The sequence below is a fragment of the Bactrocera tryoni genome, chromosome 1, assembly GCF_016617805.1.
Source record: "Bactrocera tryoni isolate S06 chromosome 1, CSIRO_BtryS06_freeze2, whole genome shotgun sequence".
In the NCBI taxonomy this organism is placed as follows: Eukaryota; Metazoa; Arthropoda; class Insecta; order Diptera; family Tephritidae; genus Bactrocera; species Bactrocera tryoni.
Window position 1 is genome coordinate 30,746,489 of NC_052499.1, and position 23,654 is coordinate 30,770,142.

The following is a 23,654-nucleotide window of genomic DNA, read 5'->3' on the forward strand; positions in this document are numbered from 1 at the left end:
TAGGAACCAATGATGATAGCGGAATAAAACTTTACAAAAATACGGTATTTGAAAAATATGTAAATGACGTATAATGAAATCTCGATTATCACTTTATAATGCGAGAGTATAAAATGTTCGGTGACACCCGAACTTAGCCCTTCCTTACTTGTTAACTATTTAATTTTCTAACTAACAACTCATTCAATATAGGTTTTTGAATCATAATGTACTCATCGTGAGGAGATTTAATTTGTTTTCATGAAAAACGGCAAATTTGTAAAACCAACAAAGTTTTTTACAAACTTATCCGCATTAAGCGGATTGCCATTAGCCCATTAGTTTCCGTTAAGGAGGTACTCTCATGTGAACGCATACATTTTACCACTTTTTAGGAACATTTTTTTTATGCGACAACAAAATTCAATCTTTTTAATTTTTTAATATATTTTTATTTGTATTTTGAAATATACAAAAAAACAACTTTTTTTCGTTTTTAACATTTTGTATATATTTTTTTTTTTAAATCAAAGTAGTCCCCAACAAAAAAAGTAGTTCACTGGTCATGGTGATAGCGGCTGTTCATGTTGTCTGAAATAAAAAAATCGAATGAATAATAATTCAGTAGTTCTGCGGCTATCGTCCCTACCAAATATAATCAATTTCATTAAAACAAAAAAATGTCGAAAGTCACGAAAATCTTGTTTTTTCGTTAAAAATCGTTTAAAAAAATATGAAAATATTTTCGAAAATAAACAATTCTGGTAGGGGCGATAACCATAAATGAGTAGAAGAACATATGTAAATTTTAAAGCAATCGGTTGCATACTTTTTTTTAGGACCGTGACAGTTTCAGAAAATGATGATTCGAGAAAAATACGTTTAAAGTTTCAAATGTCATGGTGCCTGGTAGACAATCGCTTACGACACGTGGGCGACTATGAGCTGTAACTTATCAAATACTATGAATTTCGGTCTGAATTTTTCACAGGATGTTTTCAATAGGTTTTACTGTCAAAATATAAAAAAAATCGATTTTTCGAAGTGATTACATGATAATACCCCCTTAAGCCACCACGAACCAGACAGCACCAGCGCAAGGCAACTTGTTCGCTTGCTGTGATCATTTTACGTGTTGTTCTTAAGGAAACTGTCTTAAACACCAAAACTTAATAGGAATAAAAAAGCGGGAACTATAAATTGTACATAATTTGCTTAACACAATTTATGAGATCTTGTCCGTTTATCAGAGATAATTTGAACAAAACACTACTAGAATAATGTCCGCGTCCGGCCTTTCGAACGTACTTTCGGCAAAACCCCGCAAAACAAGCAAAGTAAATTCTGATGATGACTATCTTTGGTGGGTGATGACGATACATTACTTACTTATTTTACTATAGAACTTAGTTTTAGAAAATAACCGAATTTTTTACGAAGGTAAAATTGTCAATTGTTACGTAAACGAAGATCCAGAAAACCATTAATTATTCGAAAGATCATTAAACATCATAGTCTAGTTCCGAAAGTTGCCCAACTAATTATGTATATTTCTTTCACAGATTGTCGTCCACACTTTTCTCTCACAATTTAGCAACCCTGGTTCAGAGCGCTAAGCACATAAGGTTCGATTACCACTTTGATGCAACAACTCATTTTTTCTGCCGAAGAAGAGTGCGAAACTTATCAGTAAAATTGTCGATATTTTTATTTCTTTCAAAGGCACCTAAGGTGAGTGTATTGCTGTGGATGGTAGCCCATTGTCCGCATGTCATTCTCTGAGTGCGCTCTGAATTACAACGGAATTGCTTCAAATTATACTTCATCTCTTGCTATTACATAGTGAACTGAACTCCGTTGGCTGAGGTTCAATAATTTAGTAACTGAGCATTCATACAGTACCTTGTCGAATGAGCAACTCAGAATTTATAAGGCATGCAGAAATCGTCTCGGGCTTATCTGAGTAGACAAGCGACTTCACATAACCCAACAAGAAATAGTCCAGTGATGTTAAATTGCACGATCTTAGAGCCACGCCAGAGGCTCACGACGCGAGCTAATGTGCTCACCAAAAGTTGTCATCAATCACTTGATTGTCTTGTTGTAACCAGAGGTTAACCACATCAGCATTCTTCAATTCAGGCACGAAAAAGTCATAGGGTTCATTTTAACCATATGGTCGGCTTCATTTTTTAAGAAATATGAACCAATGATTGCCTCTGAACACAGAGGCTGAACAAAATTTTGAAAACTGAGTATAAATCAAGAAACTGCTGTCAAAAAGACACACTCCGCAGAAAGTGTTGCCGCATTGAAAACCAAGCGTCTAAAAAAGACCCTGTATTTGGGAAAAGTAAAATGATTTAGGCACGTTCCAAATTGAAAAAATTGTACCGTTTTGAGTTCTTAAGACGCACTTTTTCTCTCAATCTAAATCGTTTGAATTCGTAAGTTTGCCGACCACTGGTTCATTGCAATCGTTAGTTGTTAGTATTAACTGCAAGAATAGTTGTTCTCAGTCTTGCTAACAAAAATACTTATAAAGAGAAGAACAAACAGAAAAAAGTACGGAGGAGCTAAGTTCGGGTGGAGACAAACGTATTATACTATCGCAATTTGAAGGGATCAAAGACCGGAAAATATTTTTTAAGTTTTGACAAATTAAAAATAAACAAGTAAGGAAGGGTGCAACCGAATATTTTATACTCTTGCAACTTGCAAAAATCAAAACCGGGGAAATACTTTGAGGTGTAAAACCAATCAAATAGAGTAAAGTCAACCGGATGTTAGTCGAATAATGTCTGTCCTAACTAGAAATAGCATCAACCCACTTCCTTATCAGCCTTTTTGGGGTCTTAGCTATAGCGGAATTGCTGGAAACTGCGGAGCCGAACAGCTAGCAAGATTCGGTACTATTCGGTACGAATTAGTCGATGGCCAACTCCTTGCGACGGCGGGATTCTCCCGTCTTAGAGTGGAACACACGAAATTTACACAACTACTTGCCGACATATCTACCAAAATCAATATAACCGTACATTATTATTTATTTTAATAAGACCTGTAAATAAATTTGCAGACATACCAGAAAAACAAAGGGACACTAGCTGCTTAGGCCTCAGTCCCAATATGTAATATATAAATATTAAAATCAATATGTATAACCAACACAAATCAATGGGAACGAACTTTAATATTGAGTAGTTGTCAGCCGACGTGACCGAAGGGACCAATTTCATTCCACTTCATCAAAATATCACACATGTTGACCGATATGTACAGTATAAAGTTGAAAATCACTGTATGGGGGCTGTTGAGGCTAGGGTACGGTCTGAACTGATTTAATTTAATTTGACATTACACTGAATACGTTTGAGAATTTTATAACGACAACTCACACATTGACAGATATATTCGGCATTAAATCAATTGGAATACTGAAAATCATTCTAAGATCGTGAAGTCTGGGGTACCTCAAGGAGCGGCTTCATTCAATTTCGACTATAGTTTATCCAGTCCATTCTCGGACAATGACTTCAAATATATCTTCCTGTGACACGATATTAAAAAAACGAATTAACTTATCTAGGCTAATTTTATCATCTATATTAGAGGATATCCTCTAATTTGGTTCTGAAATTATTTAATTTAATATTTTTATCATTAAAATAATACAATTTTTTATTATATTCAAAAATAAATATTCTTTAAAATAATTACAATTTTTATGTTGGTTACCAAAAGCAAAGAATAACAGTGCACGAGCACCTGGCTTTGTATGAAATTAAGTAATTTCGAATGTGATACGCCTAGCTATCTGCAATTCAAATTTAAATTCCTCCGCAACAAAAAGTTGCTATTCTTATTCAAAGATTCGTAATGTCTTCATTGGTCTTCCTACTGATATATGCAAGGTTCTACAAGAAGATATGGTTATTACCACTAGTTAGAGAGATTGTCGCACTCTGTCATGGTGCTCTTAACAGTTGGCGCTCTTTGATTCGACAGCCATAGCAATTCTCAAAGAGTCTACGGACTCAGTTGCGTGCTGAGGACGTCTCCCAACATTAAAGGTGAGTTACAAAATGGGCCAATGATAATGCATGAAAAATTGCAATCAGCTCTCGATGGCGCGCATTTTTAGTAACTAAACTACTTTATCAGACGCTGGGGCCGCTATGATGCTGCCGTGGTGCTTCGAGACACCATGTCAAAAAGTAATAATAAATAAATAAATGCATAGCATAACGCGTATTCGGGTGCCGGTCGTTCATAGTGTCCGGGCGACGGGACGACGGGGCGACGGGGCTCGAGATGGAAAAGTATAAATACGCGTTTGTTATTGCCAATCTAATAAATTATGTCGAAATAAAAAGTTAATTGATTGTGTTATACTCTGAGTATGCCAGTTTCAGTTCAGCACCTTTGTTAAAATGTGCATACACATATAGTATATACATACATATGTATATGGTTGTATGTATCGCAGCCGATGCAATGGACTTTCATGTTATTATACAAATCAGTGAAGTTAAATTATGTGGTTGCACGGTACACTTCAATTGCATTGCCCAAATTGCATATATTTAAGTAACTGAGTTCTAGATACACACATACGAAGCAACATAATTCCGCAAACCCAGCAGTGATCTCCGTTATTTCCGAAGTAATGCGTTTCAAGTGAGTTCGTACATCCAACCGGTCCGTTAGTCTCATCATTTCCTGCCTGGGAAAGTTGCAGTTACCAGCGACTAATATATCACCGGCCGGGAAATTTTTCTACTCTTTTGTCGATGACTACACATTTTCATCAATGGTAAGAGTCATTTGCATCGAAATGGATTAATTCATACACTAAACAGTTGTGTGTTAAAATGTGCATATGTTTGTATGTCTTTATAACGCTCGTTATTTATATATGTATTTCTAAATCTGGTTTGTGATTGTATAGTCTAATACGACCACAGGGTATTCGAATTGTATTTACTTAAAATACTGTTACCCCAGCAAGAACTAGACTTTTGCAGAGATAAGGCTTTCGACCTTGGTGACTTAGGAAGAAGTACGTTTTAAATCGATTATGTTCTAGCAAGAATTCGTAATGGTGTCAAGATAGTTTGGTGTAGGTGCTTCACGATTTTGTTCACTATAGTGCTGTAGTTACGCTTTTCATACCCTTGCATTCGGTTGCAACTGAGAGTCTAATAGTTTTGTTCACCTAACGGTTGCTGCTATTGCCTAATGGAAATAAGGGGAAAAAGGAGCTATTTATATATAAATGATCAGTATGACGAGACGAGTTGAATTCCGAATGACTGTCTGTCTGCCTATTCGTAATGTAACTAAGCCCCAAGTTAAGCTATAAAACTGTAATTTATTTTTTAAAAGTGGGCACGGCCGGCCCCTACTAGGTTTGTTGTACATATGTATCTCAAAAACTATTATTGCTATTTATGGCGAATTTGCTCACCTATATAAGACTAATGTTGAAAACCACGCAGAAGCAAAAAACTTTACAATTAGATGGAGAGGCTTCGTAGGAGGAGAAATGTAAATTGGACAATGGGCGTGGCAACGTTAATCTCCAGGTGTAATCTTATTTCTCAGGAAACTTTCGACCAATTTCAGCATAATTCGGAGGACAATACAACCACTCCTTTTTTCCACATAACAAAATCTTAAAGTCCATCTATTTCCTTCATTTTACAGCATACAAATAAAACACTAATGAAGTTATCGGTAAAAAACTTTATAAAAATATTTAAAGAATCAAATTGTTTAAAATCAAATCTAGATCAAACCTCTGAATATGTTGGCCTATGGCTGACTGATCGAAAGAATCAAGAATCTCAGAGAACGTATTTTCCTGGTAATAAGTGTTCAGTATTAAAAATTGGTAAAATCGGGTCATTGGTTTCTAAAAACCCCACATATTTAACAAATTCAACATTTTCACATATCTGCTTGACTCAACACTGTATAAATTGGTCATTCTGTGAGTTATATTATTAATTTAATGATGTATCGTAATGGCAAAATTTGATAAAATTGGGTAATACTCCCCATATACCCAATATAAGAATTTCAAACTTCCGATTGGCTTATAGTACTGTATATATCGGTCAAAATGTAAGGAACATTAGCATTGCCGATATTGTATGTGAAAACGAAAAGATTTTCCTTGTTTTAGCGTTGCTTCGTATACCCGATATAGTGACTCCAATCAAGATTAACTTTCCATCTGACTTTACAGCGTTTATGTATGTACATCAGTCAAAATGTGTGACATTTTAATGAAATTTGGAGGAAAATTTTTATAAAAAAGGATGCAATTTTGCGCTAAATATGAATGAAATTGGTCAAGAGGCTTGACTCAAGACCGTGGTCAGTCTTATAAATTAATCAGAAAGTATTTTCTCGCCTGAGACCTCTGAAATTGCTAGAGTTTAAAATGTTCGGTTACGCCCGAACTTCGTCTGTCTTTACTTGTATACATTACAATCCTTTCATTCATGTCGAACATTATTTTAGCTACCCATAGTCTATTTATATAGGACAAGTGTATTACACAACATTTTACAATCGTTTGGTTCGTAACATTACCTAGCGGTAATATATAATATTAGTCCGGAAAGTGATAGGAATGATTTTCCTACGCCGCGACTGTACTTCGGAGCTTGCGCGCACCGACTGGATTCGGTAGAAGGTGTTCCTAGCTAAAGAACAAGCATCTGGTCAGTTGTCACCGAGCACCTGGAGAGTCAGAAGAAATATTTTCGCGCGACGTGTTTTATTGAGTGGTGCAAGCCGAAAACGTTTGATATAATCAAGCAGGCTTACCGAGATGTTGCTTTAGCAAGAAGTGGTGTGTTCGGTGGCACCAGGCAGTTTTGGAGGGCCCCGAAGAGGTCGCTGATGAAGACCGTGCTAGGAGACCTGCGACTTCGACAAACACTGACAATGTGACTCGTGTGCGCAAAGTTTTGCACTCAGACTATCGACTAAGTATTCGTTTAATTGCCCAGATGTTAAATTTATCATTATTTGTCGTTCATGACATTGTGACGGAGCACTTGAACACGTGCAAGGTTCCAAAATGCTCTCAGACGGCCAGAAATTGCGGCCGTTAAAAGGAAAGCATTTTTCAATCATATACAAAACGGGGAAAAAGAGCTAATTTCAGGTGCAACCGAACACTTTATACTCTTGCAACTTGCAAGAATCAGAGCTAGGAAAATACCATAAGATTTAAAACGTCAACCAGAGGATCAGAATCTAAGCATTTTTATATACATATACAAGGTGCGTTCCAAAGTAAACAGGACTTTTTGAATCAGGTGCCCCCAGGTGACGCCATCTATATTTGGGCTGGTGAGTTAGAATGGCGTTTCATTTATTGAAAGTGAAGTATTGCGTTTTAAATGTCATGAGCTTCGAACAAAGAGTCAACATTAAATTTTTTTTTGAAATCTGGTAAAACTTTTACCGAAACATTTCAGTTGATGAAACAAGTTTATGACGATGATTGTCTATCCCGTAGCAGAGTCCACGAGTGGTTTTAACGTTTTCAAAGTGATCATGAGGACATAAATGACGATCAACATGTGGGCCAATCAAAATCCGAAAAATGATCACCGGAAATTCCATCGAAACTGTGCGTGAATTCATCAAAAAACATCTCCAAAAATTGCTCAGTATCCAACATTCGAAGGACATCTTGTGACCGATTATTTGACCAAAATCACATTTTAACCATTAACAACTCTCCGTATTCACCTGATATGGCACCGAGCGACTTCTTCCTTTTCAGAAAAATGCATTTGCCCATGAAAGGAAAGCGTTATGCAGACGTAGGCCATTCAAAAGGCTTTCATTTGAATAAAATAAATTGATTTTGCCGAAAAAACTATTTATTCTGTTTTTTTTTAAGTCCTGTTTACTTTGGAACCCGCCTTGTACTTTATATAACTCATACACTGACCGTCAAATTCGGCATAAGATTTGTAAGAAAACCAAAATGTTTTTTATTTATTATTGGTTATTGATTTATTGCACTTTTGGTAGTTTTTAACAGCAGCGTTATATGGGGAGTGAGCGGAGTAATTTTCCGATTTCATCCTTTTTCACACTGTTGGTAGGAATTCTTATAGCATTTGCGCTTTAGTAGTTTAGGAGGTATGTACTTTAAATTTAATAGAGTGTAGGGTCGCGCCCACGTTTTCAAAATTTTTTGTCCACAAGTGTCCGATCCCCTGTGCCAAATTAAAGTTTCATATTTTAATTTAGTGCTAAGTCATGGCACTTTATAGGTTTTCGGTTAATGGTATTTTGTGGGCGTGGCAGGGGTTCGATTCCGCCTATCCACGAACTCCGCGCTACTGCCATGTGCACCGAATTTCATCAAAATATGTTAATTTTTATTCACGTTACAGCTTACACGGGCGGACAGACAGACATACAGTCGCCCGAATTTCAGCTTTTCTCATCAACCTTCAATCGCTGCGTGATTTTCCTTCTAAAAAGAAGAATTTCTATCACGTGTGTATAGCTACCGAGCAAACTCAAGTCTTTGTATAAAAACTTTTTAACCGGACAAGGTATGTCACGAAATTTGGCATAGAAGCGTTACAATCTCCGAAAATACTTTTCAGATCGGACCACAACAGCTTATAGCTACCTTTCAAACTAAGTATCTGATCAAAGTCAGAATATTAATTTTTTTATATCCTTTTATGGTTTAAAATATATGTATATCTGGAAGGGAATAACTTTGGTGCAGAAGTTAAAAATTTTTCTTGTTTTTACGCTGAAACTTTTCTTACTAATGAATTATAACATTATTAAATGAATTTTAAAACCTTAATGTACTGAAGATCACCATTAATAAAACTATTTGAAAGTATTCTCACTCATATTTGCTTGCTCTTCGTTCGTCTTGACCGAAGCAAATGAAATTCAGCAGTAAAAAAAACCAACATTGGAAATTTTGCATGCAGATATTTTATAATTTGTCATAACGAATATTTACTGAAGATACTTACACGTGTGTTCCTTATTATGCCGGCAGTACCTTAAAAGGTATTTTTTGGAAACCGCATTCTGCAAGGTTCGACTGGGTATCTGTAGATATACATTCATACAATACCACATCCATGCTAACGGTTGTGTTCATGTTAATGGAGGAGCAACTTGGATATATTTTAATGAAATTTCTCCTAAAATTGTGCTTTCAGCTTTATGTAATGGTATAGAGAACAAGTTATAATTCGTTTGGGTTTCGTTATCACACCAATCAAACTTTTTGATGTTAAAGGATAGAGAGACGAGCTAACTGACCAAAAATCATTGCATGAGTTAAAAGGCACCCAAATATTAGCTCTCCGAAGGTCAATGACAATCTTAACCATAATACTCGTATGAGTGCAGGACGATCAGAAAAATTTGTCAAATCCCAATCTAAAATCAGTAAACAAACAACTTTTAACTATGTAACTCTAGAAAAATGGATAGCCCCTCAAAGTGCCCTCACCTGAACCCCATCGAAAATGTGTGAGAAACTATTAACATGTTTTCTTAAGAAAAAACAATAATATATATAATACATAAAATTTAAAGCGGCAATTCGCCCTGTTTACAGGGTTTAATGGTCACTAAAGCGATTAATTGCGAAGAAATACCAACGTTATACGTTATATGTATGTATTTCTGTTAAGGATAATTTTTTCTTTTAATTCTAACCCGAAAACAAGTTTTGTTAAAATTTAGTTGCAATATTATGAACACAGCTGTATAGCCATGGATATGATGTATGAGCGTACAAAACTTGCAAACTTGTTGCGTTTCAATTTCCTACTTTGAGATACATTAAACTAAGTGCGAATACTCAAATATGTATATATACATATGTATGTATATAAGAGCATATTGATTTGTGTGGCAAAAAAATAGCATAGCTGAGAGAGGGAGAGTGAGAAAAATGTATATGAAATATTTTCGAAAATTGTAAAGCAAACTTAACAAAGCGTACAGTGTATAGATGTTTTTTTGCTTTTAACCCTGATTTGCCAGACATATTAATATTACATATTCGCATACTCCTTATATAAGATGAGTAGAATTATTTTTTAAATTAAAGATTTATTAAGATAAAGTATTAGTATTTTTGGAAAATCATATAAATATTAGATTATTAGATTAAATTTTTCAGAAACTATGAAAAACTTTCTTCTAACGCCTGTGACAGACATTTCGTAATAATGCCATACTACAAACGAATGCCAGATACATACATATGTATGTACATATGTGTCAGCAAATACTAGCGCTTTACCAAGTGAGCAATGTAGTATTTTCCTGGTAACAATGCTAGCATATTTCATTGCGGTATTTCAAAAAGCACTAAAAAAAGGTTACGAATTTAGTTACAATTTTATAAAAAAAGCTCCATGGAATTAATAAATGAAATGGAAAAAAAAAATTTTACAATTTATTTTCGTGAAATTAATGAAATGCCTTACTTTATGGCAACGTCAACTTTGCAGTATTTGAAATAATATCACTCATTTTTCCATTACACACAACTACATATTTATTATTAACATTTTTTTGAAATAACTATTGCCTATGAAACACATACTAGTATTTGAGTTTACTTCACTTCAATGTGTGTCATCACCGTATTTTAACCACATGTCTGTCACATGCACAAGATGCAGTGGATTACAATACAGTTCAGAAGAAAAGAATGTGTCGTATCGTAAATTTTATTAATTTATAAAATTAAGAAAATAAAATTTATATGAATAAGATTGCCTTCGACAATAAAAATATTGCATTTTCAAATAATTAAATGATAGTAGCTTTAACATTTTGAACCGACTCAATTCAAAGCAATGGTAATTAAGAAAGAAATTAAAGAACTTATCGTGCTTACTTATGAGATCCGCTAGTGGAGGGTTAAACCTCGGCCCAAGGCGTAAATGAATAATAACAATGTGGTTGAAGAAGAGAAAACTGCAATGTTAACCTCTGCAATCATATAAAAAATGAGACTAATTGTTGAAGCACGCAGGCCCTTGTCTGTCTTGCATTTTCTGCACTTCCACTTCACACCTTTTCTACATACTTTACTCTGCTTCTTCTTCCACAATTTCATCCAATATGTTAGTTTATCCACCGCGGTTCCTTAAGTTAGCATTTACTCGTTTCTTCCGATATTTACAAATCAGTTATGGTTATCAGCATTTTCTGTTCCGGAATAAGGGAATAATCAATATACTGCAAAGAGTTTGAATTAGGAAAAGAGAATACTATAAGTAGACGATAAGAGATTCGTATATTTCGTCACCTAAAATGCGAAATAACATAACATAACAGAAAAGAAATTTACAGAAGAAGGAAAAAAACGATATAAAATAGAAACCACTCGTATTGAAAAAAATTTGAAGTTTTGTTAGAACTTGGGCGCGTCTGCTAACTGAACTTAAACTTGTATCAATAATTCTCGATTTCTAACTTTTGATTATACTTTGTTTTGCATTTTAGTTGTTTGATATGTACAACGAAAGCTTTCGATCTTGCTGATGTACCCTGTTTCATGGGGAGTTGTTGAGTTCCCATGAGTGTTATCGCATTGAGTGTAAACCGCTAGTGGAGGCTCGCTTCGAACGGCTTGTCAGCGATCGCAAGAGAAGTATGGCGATAAATTTGTATAATTTGAGTATTCTTTGAGGTACCAACTAACCATGAGTGTGGCATGCTATTGCTTCGGTGATATCCGCTCAACAACCTAAGAGAATTTGCTTCGTTGAGAAAGGGTTATCGGTTTCGTGATCAACTCTCTTTGTGCTATTGATAATGTTACGTATCTATATATATTCATTTATTATTTACATTTTGCACGATATAACAATAAGGGTTCGATAATAATAAGTCCAACATTTAATATCTCCCCGTCTAACCAACACGTGGTACGCAATTCGCTATGCAATCAAAATTTATGGTGTATATGTATGTGCATACATACATAGTATGTATGTATATGTATAATATTTAAATATACATACATATGTAAGTGGAACCCACCATACAATTTAGAATGACACCATTTGAGACAACTGGTTGGACAAAGATTTCTTTCGCTGCTTAGTATATTCTTTAAATATTCAATATTAAGGAAATTTTAAAGTATGTAAGTACATACATACTTACATATAACAAGGCCGGGTCTTTCGGTCGGAAAATTGCACCAAAAGCCTGACAGTGGGATTTTTTTTTTAAATTGTATATGTTGAGAATAAAAAAATGGACTGATAAGAGCGAAACCACACGAATAAATTAAATTAGCTCAATGCTTAATCAATTCCTTAATGGTCGCAAGAGAAAGAATACAGTTCACATTCTTATGTCATATTTTATTGTCTGGTTATTGAACATAAAAAATTAAAAAAAATAACAAACTTAGGTAGATAGTGAGCAATCTGCCCACACTCTGTTTGGTTGAGAACCATCTGGAACGAATACGAACGTTTCAGGACATTTTTCGCAAATCAGTCCTTACTTGCTAGCTTTAAACCATAGTATAATTATATTTTATAACTTTCTGTGTTACAACAAACGTAATTGTGGAGGAATCCATAGCGCACAATTTTTCGATCTTGATGAAATCAAATGCTCTCTTTAATTTGTACATTAAAGTGCAACTGCTGTAGGCCATGTATAAGGTCGTCTATTAGAAGAGTGGATAAATTTCTGTGCTTGATTACTAGCTCTGAATACCTGAGCACAAAACAGATGCGAAGTGCTGCAGCCGGTCGAACGCCTTTTTGTAAGTGTGTAAATTCAGGGAGACATAATTGCAAATAAATGAACTACAATCATGGTGAGAGCGACGCTTTCAAGATAATAATAAAAAAAAAAAATAAATCGTTTGTCGAATAGTGTTGGATCGGTCAAACCACTTCGAACAACTTGGTTCGTGTGCAACGACAGCACGGACTGCACAACAGCGCCGTAACAGGAAAGCTAGTTGCGAACTAACAGTACTGTATACAGTTTAACATTGCTCTGGTGCCGCATGCACTCGCAGTATTGCAACGACAATATTCTAACGACAATAAATGAACAAACACAGAAAGAGACCAATACACAGCGACAAGCATAGATGTGTTCATACACATTGGCTATAGCACTTTCCGACTGAACTGCGAGCGGTTGGTTGCGACGTCTCGGGGACGTGTAGGAGCGCTTATATAGTCGCCAGTTGTTGCTGCATTTCCGGAGGTGTTCATTTATACATACATATATGTAAATATATGCACTAAACAAGTGCTTGCGGTGGTGGCTGCGCAACAACTTTTTGCGGCAATGCGCCGGTATGCACTCGTCTCACCGCTAAGGAAACAACTATGTTAGCAGAACAACAACAGCAAACCGACAGAGAACCGACACATGTGAAGAAATGCATTTAGATTAACAGCAACAGCAAAAGTAACAGAAACGGCAACATTTACAGAAGCAGTTGCAGCCTTAGCTCTTGAGAGTTTGCATTTAATTGGGTTCTGTCGTGTTGCTGTATAGTTGTACACCCTCCGCCAGTTTGTCTATCGTATCTCAGGTCTGTGCAGTGACATTGTCATTGACAGCAAACAATTCGCCAAAACGAGCCGACTGCACTACGGTCATCGGCCACACAACAAGCTCCAAGCAACTCTTTAGCAACGGCAGAACCCCACAACCACTACACCCTTTATCACGGTCTGTGCATTCGCACATCGTTACCACTATGGCTAGAGCACTCGGGAACAACTCAATTCACAGTGGCTAGCATCGCAGCGCCTTGAGTCGACAACTTGGACACTGCACACCACATTCGCAGTTCTGTGCTGTTCCGCTGCGGCCGGTCACCATTCGCATCCGCATTTGCCTCACACGTTGTTCCAATTCTTTGCTCATCAAGTTCAAGTTGAATTCATAGTCAAAAACGAATTCGTAATTGATGTTGATGTCGCTGTCGCTGTCGATGTTCATGTCGCCGCTTGTTCTGCGCGTTGTCTAACGGAGTTCGTGTTGTATTTTGAAAGAATAAATACAAAAGTGCCGCCTTTGTTACTTCTGCGCTTTGAGCTGCTCCTAAGCGTATTGCATCGGTCATTGGACATATGTATGTATAAGTGTGCCAAAAATTCGGGATTGTGATTTTACATGCGCTGTCGTTCAAATTTGGTGTTCCGTGCGATCGCAAACTAACAGTAACGTGCTTCGCTGACATTACCCAATAATCAAAGGGTGTTTGGGTGCGTTGTTACTTTGGGTTTCGCCGTCGGGGAGTTAATTCAAATATTTTCAGTTTCGTTGGAAGTGCAATCAGAGCCACGATCAGTTATTTTTTAATAGTCGATTACAAACACATGCACATTTATACGGAAGCTCATTGAACGAAACCTATCCTTTTAAACTACGAAGGTTCGCAAAATAAAGTTTACGGAACTTGTGTATTGAAGGGCTGCTGTCAACTTCTACCTAAAAACTGAAAATTATAAAAATAGTGAACAAACATACAAAAGAAATGCAATATCGCCGTGTTATCAACTTTCGTACAATAACATTATCGTAACAAGGCAATTAAATACTAATATAATATAACGATTGTTCAAAAAATTAAAGATTAAGGAGAGTGCGTGATTTATCGACAAAATATTGTAAGTTTAATTTTATTTCCAATGAGTGTATATATTTTTTTAGTTGTAAAAGATTTCAAGAAATAGTGCAGAGATCAAAATATCTCCACTAATAATATTTGAAGTTTGTGGGCGGAGCGAAATCGATGACACATTTGCAAACATATGTAACAATGAATTGATTGTTATCTATTTATATTATGATTAAAATGTCCGCTATAGAATTTAATTGCTTACAATACTTGATTTATTTCATACATTTAGGTATATCATATGTAGTTAAAATAAATACTTATTATCGATACTAAGTGGTCTCAGTTAAATTTTCCGTGAGTGTTTCTAAAATATAATGTGATTCATTCTTATTTTGGTTGTGTCTTTGGAAATTCTTCTACAATTGGCTGATCCTGCAGTTCAAAGTTTCCTCCTTGCTTTCAGGTTTGAAATCTAATATATGAAATTTGATGTTTGATTCTTTAGCAATTCCAATCTCAAAATTGGTTTTGGCATTGTTGGGTCACCCTAATGACAGTGACCCGTGCTCCGGATATACATATGTACATATACATATTGTAGTCATAATTTTCTTTACTTACATACGTCAATGCTCAAATCTTGAAACGGGTTTCGACTTTGTTACCAAGCAGTATTACTGCGTTTATTTAGATTAAATGTTAATAGAAAAGAGAAACTGGGTAAAGATAATTTATTTAAATTTAAGCTCTTTAATCAGTTAGATGAATAATACTTAGAAAGGTGGAGAGTTTTTTGAGCCCCTGCTGGATAATCCCGAAGCTTCGTCTAGCAACCTACAATTTGGAAATATTAAAAATAAAATTTTGGAACCGTTGGAAGTGAAAAAAAAAATAAATATGCGCAACGTAATAGATGTGGCCTAAACACTTTTGTCATCGAAATATAAATCAATCCATCCATTTTAATAATTATTCAACTTTTCGTGAGAAATAACTGTTTAATTATCTGAAAATTGTAATTTTGCATTGATGTGATTGCTTTGCGTATATACGAGTATGTACATATGTATGAGTGAAAAAAGCGCTGGTGAAATCTATGAGCTCCCAAAGAATTTAATACCCGTATTTTCAGAATGTTTGTTTACCGCAATATTTATCATTTGTCCCAAACGTATTTAGTTGATGACAGAGTAATGGTCGTCCCCGAGTGGTTCGAACCATTCGGAAAAATCCACTAAAAAATAGAAAAATATGTCAATACTTATTCGAGAAGATCAGATGTTGGCGTCGTCCATGCCATTGCTCCATATAGCAGGCCGAGAACGATGAATGACTTGGAAACTGATCTTTGTTTTCTTGATAAACTTTACCTATCAATTGCCTGATCCGCCCTAAGCAGCACCTGTTGGCAAGAGTTATTCTGCGTTGGATTTCGAGGCTCACGTGTTATTGGCGTTAATACTGGTTCCAAGACATGCGAGCCAATTTGCGAATGCGGTGACTGTTTGATTACAGGAGATATTTCGTCTTGTCCTCATTCACAACCAGCCTAAGACGCTTCGCTCTCTCATCTAGTCTGGATAAAGCAGAATTAACGACGTGATTGTACACTCTTATAGAAGATTGTACCTTACCTATTTTCTCTAGAAATGGATTGAATAAGTCACACGATAGGGAGTCGCTTTGTCTGAAACCTCGTTTGGCATCGAAGGGCTCGGAGAGGTTCTTCCCGATGATAACGAAGCTTTTGGTGTTTTCAACGACAGCTTACGCAGGCGTATTAGCTTTGCAGAGGTACGAAGTTCAGACATAGTGGCATAAAAGCAGTTCGTTTTGGAGGTGACGGAGACGACTTTAAAATCGACAAAGAGGTGGTGTGGGTCGATATTCCTTTCGTGAGTATTTTCTAAGATTAGGCGCATGGTGAAAATTTTTTCGATAGTAGATTTTCCTGGATTAAAGCCACACTGATGAGGTCCAATTAGTTTGTTGAAGCTGGATTTTAATATTTCGCACACTACGCTCGATAAGACTTTATATGCGATATTAAGGAGGTTTATCACACAGTAAATCGCGCAGATTGCAAAGAAGCTGATGCATGCACCTTGTCAGTTTTTTACCGTCCACCTCGCTCGGGTTGTGGTTGATGGCAACATTGCGAGGGAGGCTGTCCGTACCAGCTGTTCTTTCGACCTTTACGAAAAACCAATGGTTTTGCTTGCAGCTGTATATAAGGCAGTTGAAAAACCGCTCACAGTTCCCTTATACCGAGCTACTAGTGAGTGATCTCAGGGAGTAGGAGTGCAGGTCCGATAGAAAACCGTTTCGCTGTAGGTTGTGATAGTAGATTCTCGATGTCGTACCTTCCCTGTGTTTATTGACGGGCGTGATTTGCTGTACAGATGCGGGCGAGTATCTTCGCTACAACAAGATAGTAGTCCGAGTCGATGTTAGATCCTCGGTGCGTACCCACGTCAAGGACACTGGATACAAGTCGTCCATCCATCACAACATGATCGATCTGGTTTCTAATTCGATCCGGAGACAGCCAATCAGCTTGGCGAAATTTCTTGTGCTGGAATATGTCATCTTTGCTCATTCTGGCGTTAACATTGCCAAGCATAATTTTTATATCATGGCGGGGGCAATTGTCATAAGCGCGCTTCGGCCGCACATAAATGGCATATGTTGAAAAATTTTTTTCTGATGTGAATTGTGACCAGACGCTCATCCACCGGTGTGAATGGCAGCACTTGTCGACTGAGTCTTTCTCCCACCACAAATCCCTCACCGAATTTGCACTCCTTTATATGGCCGCTTTAGTAAATGTCAGAAGTACCTACGTCCATCGCATTTCTTGCACGGCGGTGATGTCAGCCTTCACTCTTACGAGGACATTAACCAGCTGGGCATCGGCATCTTACCAATTTAGGAACCGTACATTCCAGGTTCTTGTCCTTAAATCATAGATCTTATTACGTTTGTTGTGGTCGTCATCAAAAGTGGGGTCTTTTATCCGAGGCTATTGTTGTTTCTTTTTCATTGTGAGTAGTTTGTACGTTGCGGGCCCCAAACCCACATTATACACATTTATATAGCTGTTCCAGCGCACAAGGCAATATCAATATAAATTGTACGTGCTGCTACAGAATCTGAAATAAGCATTCCTAAATAAAATAAACTTTATTAAAAAAATAATTAGAGTAACATTTATACAACTGTCTGAACTTGTTACGGAACTTATGGCAGATCTCAGTATATATCACAAAATGTATAGTATGTACGATGCGACGTAGTCGTTTTCACCAATGTGTTTTATATACGTAAGTCTCAAAAACTGTTAAAGCAATGGTAACCTTGGTGCGAACTTTCATTTTAACCGTTTCATGATTCGACGATAAGACATTTTACGACATTTTAAAAGTGGACGTATATATACATATAATACATATATCTCGTATGCAACAGTAGCTTTGTCCCTATGCTACGGCCAAAACCAGTCTTTATCTCGGTATGGCTCGATCTCTTAGGGATATAATCATCTTACATGAACAAAAAAAGTGGAAAGCAGTTCGTACTTTTTTCTACCTTTAATACGTTATATGTAGTGATTTCAATAAGTTACGTTGTAAGTAAATAGATAAGATAAAACGAAAGCTAAGTAATGTTAAATTAGATGCTAGTAATTTAATCCTCAGATAATGATATGTTATTAAGACTTACCGAACATTTCACTGATCCTCATATTCGATGAGAAGTAGAAGGAACAGAAAACATTTTATTAGGGATGAAAGGCTTAGACGGTGGTGATTTCATTAATTTTCAACCCCAAATCAATTTTCGATTAAATATCACATATGTACTTATATTAACCAATATAAATGAAAAGCCGAATATTATTATATCACATATATTTGGGCAAAGGTCTGCACTGACTGACTATTCGGCCTAAAATGTGCTGAAATATCATCATTGTTTGTTGTATAGGGGGCCTTACAGAAAACTTTAAATTCTTTTATTAGATATATAGTGCCACAAGTGCTATTGAATTGATGTTATCCATTTTTGGTGTCAAGGCAAATTTTTACCAAAAAAAAAAAGAAAAAGAGGTACACATAATTGGTATCGGGTGGTTTAAAAAGTGATGGTACGATTTTGAAATTTTTAAACTTGAGATTGTACACCTTAAAAGCACTATTTTCGCAAAGTTTTATTCTGATACTAGAGAACCCGTCCTTGCTTCACTGTGGGTGACCCATAGATAATACTACTACCATCAATATGATTTCTATTAGTTAGATTATAACTATTAGTCAATGATATATACATATGTAGCATTTTTGTAAAGCAACTTGTATTCTTCTTCTTCTTCTTAATTGGCGTAGACACCGCTTACGCGATTATAGCCGAGTTAACAACAGCGCGCCAGTCGTTTCTTCTTTTCGCTACGTGGCGCCAATTGGATATTCCAAGCGAAGCCAGGTCCTTCTCCACTTGGTCCTTCCAACGGAGTGGAGGTCTTCCTCTTCCTCTGCTTCCACCGGCGGGTACTGCGTCGAATACTTTCAGAGCTGGAGTGTTTTCGTCCATCGGACAACATGACCTAGCCAGCGTAGCCGCTGTCTTTTAATTCGCTGAACTATGTCGATGTCGTCTTATATCTCGTAGAGCTCATCGTTCCATCGAATGTGGTATTCGCCGTGGCCGACGCGCAAAGGACCATAAATCTTTCGCAGAACTTTTCTCTCGAAAACTCGCAACGTCGACTCATCCGTTGTTGTCATCGTCCAAGACTCTGCACCATATAGCAGGACGGGAATTATGAGTGACTTATAGAGTTTGGTTTTTGTTTGTCGAGAGAGGACTTTGCTTCTCAATTGCCTACTCAGTCCGAAGTAACACCTATTGGCAAGAGTTATTCTGCGTTGGATTTCTAGGCTGACATTGTTGGTGGTGTTTACGCTGGTTCCAAGATAGACGAAATTATCTACAACTTCAAAGTTATCACTGTCAACAGTGACGTGAGAGCCAAGTCGCGAGTGCGACGACTGCTTGTTTGATGACAGGAGATATTTCGTCTTGCCCTCGTTCACTGCCAGACCCATTTCTTTTGCTTCCTTGTCCAGCCTGGAGAAAGCAGAACTAACGGCGCGGCTGTTGAGGCCGATGATATCAATATCAACTTGTATTAGTTTACAAAAAAATGGATCATAAGAACATTTCTTATGTTGATATATCATTGATTTGGGCTCTTCCCCAGGGAAATCAACCGTTGAAAAGAGATTTGCTAACTTGGTAAGAGACGAAGTGACCACCGAGGACAATGAAGGCAATGGACCCCCTAAAAAGGCGAAAGCTTAGTGCAAAGTGAGTGCCTTGCAAGTTTATAATCTAACAAAAACAACGAATTGCTGATTCTGAGGAGTGTTTGTGTGCTCTTCAGTCGTAATAAAACCGAATTTTTGCGTCGGTGTGACAATATAAATACGGCTCCATCATTTCACACTGTATTCCAATCGACATACATTATGGTGGACTGCACATGATGAACCGGTCTTCCAGCGTGGAAAGACGAAAAAGTCGGTTGGCAAGGTTATAACATCAGTTTTTTGGGATGCACGTTGTATAATATTCATCGACTGATTACTGAGCCATAAGAGATAGGCATATGTATACCATCGCGGAGTTTTCTGTAGACCTTTTCAATGTGTAAAATACTTAGTACATTATTTTGAATAATCTTGTAGGGTTCAGCCTGCGCTTGCAACGTAAGCGGAAAAAATTTAATTATTTCTCCACTATTTGGAAGTTATTATACATATAAACCTTTATCTTCAATCACTCTATCTAAAGAAAAACCGCATCAAAATCCGTTGCGTAGTTTTAAAGATTTAAACATTCAAATCGACATAGGGACGGAAAAATCGGCTTTATCTTACTATTCATCGGTACATAATTTGTATGCTGTGAAGTGAAAGCTTCCGATTGAAATCAAAATTGCGATAAACGTAATGCACAGACGGCTATAAGTGCCAAAAGAACTCCTCCACACCAGTTTCATAGTGACCATTTATATATGTATATACAAGGTGTGTTCCAAAGTAAACAGGACCTTTTGAATCTAGCGCTCCCTGGTGGCGCCATCTATACGTCGTCTGGTGCGTTAGAATCTGCTATCTTTATCGATTGTCCAGTGAGAATTTCATGACGTTTCATTGATTGGAAGTGAAGTTATTGTGTTTTAAGTGTCAGTATGTTTGTGTTATCGGTGCGAAAATGAGCTTCGAACAAAGAGCCAACATTAAATTTTGTTTCAAAATTGATTAAACTTTTACCGAAACGTGTCTAATCGGGATGAATGTCTATCCTGTAGCAGAGTGCGCGACTGGTTTCAACGTTTTCAAAGTGGTCATGAGGACATAAATAACGATCAACTTGTGGGCCACTCAAAATCCGTGATTACCGGAAATTCCATCGAAACTGTGAGTGAATTCATCAAAAACCAGCCGAAATCATCACTGAAATTCATGGAAATGGAATTGAACATCTCCAAAACATCGATTTATTAGCATTTTGACCGAACATTTGGGCTTACGAAAGGTGTGTGCACGGTTTGCACAAATTGACTGACGACCCAAAATTTCACAGAATCCAACATTTTAAGGACGATTATTTGAGCAAAAATCACATTTTAACCATTAACCACTCCCCGTATTCACCTGATATGGAACCGTGCTACTTCTTTCTTTTCGGAAAAATGCATTGCCAATGAAAGGAAAGCGTTAAGCGGACGTAGAGGCCATTCAAAAGGCTTGCACCGAAATACCGGCCAACGAGCTAAAACACTCTTTCGACATGCTTTTGGACCGTGCAAAAAGCTGTATTGAAACAGAAGGAGACTATTTTGAATAAAATAAATTGATTTTGCCGAAAAAATTATTTGCTCTGTTTTTTTTTTAAGTCCTGTTTACTTTGGAACGCATCTTGTATAAGACTATATCTATGTCAATTGAATTACATGTATTATACTCTGCAGCAAAGTCAGTAACAGTCATTCTAGAATGAGAAGATGCTGAAAAATCCATGAATTCTCTGCCCACAAATCCGATCGTTTATGATTAACTGCTTTACGTAAAATAGAGGTCTGAAAACGACCACGTAGTATTCTATATCGACGGCTTAAATTCCTGGTAAACCACATCCCGATAATAAAAAAACAATGAGCATTACCTTGATTTTTGGCTAACTCTGACGTGCTTTTTTCGGTTTTGGCCAACTTTTTCAAGGGTGCTCTTTATTTTCTTTAAAAATTTCGAAGCCATTTTTAAACACACACTTCCGTCACCAGTAATGATGTGTTTGATAAATGTAGGGTCGTCAAGCATCGCCCATCGACGTTGTTTTTCACATCAACAGTAACAGAACTCTTCTGAACTTCTCGCATGACGGAGGTTGACTGAGCAAACTTCAATGAAATAAAAAAGATTGTACCAATCTAAGAAGAAAGTATTTATTGATTTGGTTTGCGCGCGCGTTTATACTCTTTATATTCTTGCAATATATTGCTACAGAGTATAACAGTTTCGTTAACCTAACAGTTGTTCGAATCACCTTAAATTAATCAAAATAGATATAGGCCACCAAAAGCCATTAAATGAAAACTTATATGTAAAGTGCTATAACTATTGACTAAATTACGATATGAAGCTCTAATTTGACGTAGGGGATCGCAGTAGCAAGAAGCACCAAACCATTAAAGCTAAAAAACCAAATTCGTTCAGGATACATCCTATAAGAACCCCTACCGACAGAGTGAAAAGGAACGAAGTCGGATCATGACATCTTTCACTCCCCATGTAACGGTACTAAACTAAACGTTTTATTTCCTTTTTTTGATTGACGTTTTCCACATCAACTCAATGTTTTATAATTAGTCTCTTCGGTCAAATTAATCACTCATACCTCATTTGAAGATTTTTATACTCTTGCAACATGTTGCTACAGAGTACTATATAATATTAGATATATACATAGTAGTTGAATACCGAATGACTATCTGTCCGTGCAAGCGATGAAACATACTATATAAAGTGCTATAACTAAGTTTCAAATTAAGCGATAAAAGAGTAATTTGATAAAGAGGATTGGAGTACTTGTGGGCTGAACATTTTTAAAAAGTGGGCACCGATCACCCCTACTACGTTTATTGTACATATCTCAAAAACTATTATTGCTATTTAATTCAAATTTGCTCAGGATAAATCATCAAAAAGTGTGCAATTTGACGATATGAAAATAGATTATAACCACACCTACCCCCTATGTAAGAGTTATGTTGAAAACAACGTAAAAGCATAAAATTTCACTACTTAGATGGTTAGGAAAGGCTTCGTAGGAGCAGAAATAAAAATTGGACAGTGGGTGAGGCAACGCTCGCCTCCAGGTGAAATCTTATATCACAGGAAGATTCCGACCAATTTCAGCCTAATTCAGTGGACAATATTATATTGGCATGTACGAGGTGTGTTCAAAAAGTATCGCGAACTTTGTGTTTTTTCAAAAATTATTTATTTATTCATGAATATCTATTTTGTCCCCTTCAAAGTAATCCCCATGAGATATTATACACTTGTGCCAAAGGTTTTTCCAATCTTCGAAGCACTTCAAAAGATCATTTTTTTTATCTTCTTCAGCTTCTCCTTCGATGCCGTCTTTATCTCGTCAAGAGAAGCGTAACGTCGTCCTTCCAATGGTCTCTTCAGTTTAGGGAACAAGAAAAAGTCACAGGGGGCCAGATCTGTTGAATACGGTGGCGGCGGCATCATTAGTGTGTTGTTTTTGGCCAAAAAGTCGTGCACAAGCAACGATGTGTGAGCAGGGGCGTTATCGTGGTGCAAAAGCCAATTTTTGTTCTTCCACAAATCCGGGCGTTTCTGGCGGATTACTTCGCGCAAATTGCGCACAACTTGCAGGTCGATATGTTTAGGTCCTCAGCAACTTCTCTAACGGTAATTCGACGATT

At 36.6% G+C, this 23,654-nt stretch overlaps 1 protein-coding gene across 4 annotated transcripts in view; it reads left to right on the plus strand.

Moving 5' to 3' along the window:
- The first annotated feature begins 4,179 nt into the window (after positions 1 to 4,179).
- LOC120767800 (protein doublesex) overlaps positions 4,180 to 23,654 on the plus strand; it is a 147,303-nt gene continuing 127,828 nt past the window's right edge. For 2 of the 4 annotated variants that reach the window (XM_040094070.1, XM_040094078.1), the window contains exon 1: positions 13,614 to 14,678. The gene's annotated coding sequence lies outside the window, so the exon portion shown is untranslated. Of the gene's footprint in view, positions 4,796 to 13,613; positions 14,679 to 23,654 lie in introns of those variants that run through there. The other 2 variants (XM_040094088.1, XM_040094094.1) reach the window with 2 other exon arrangements.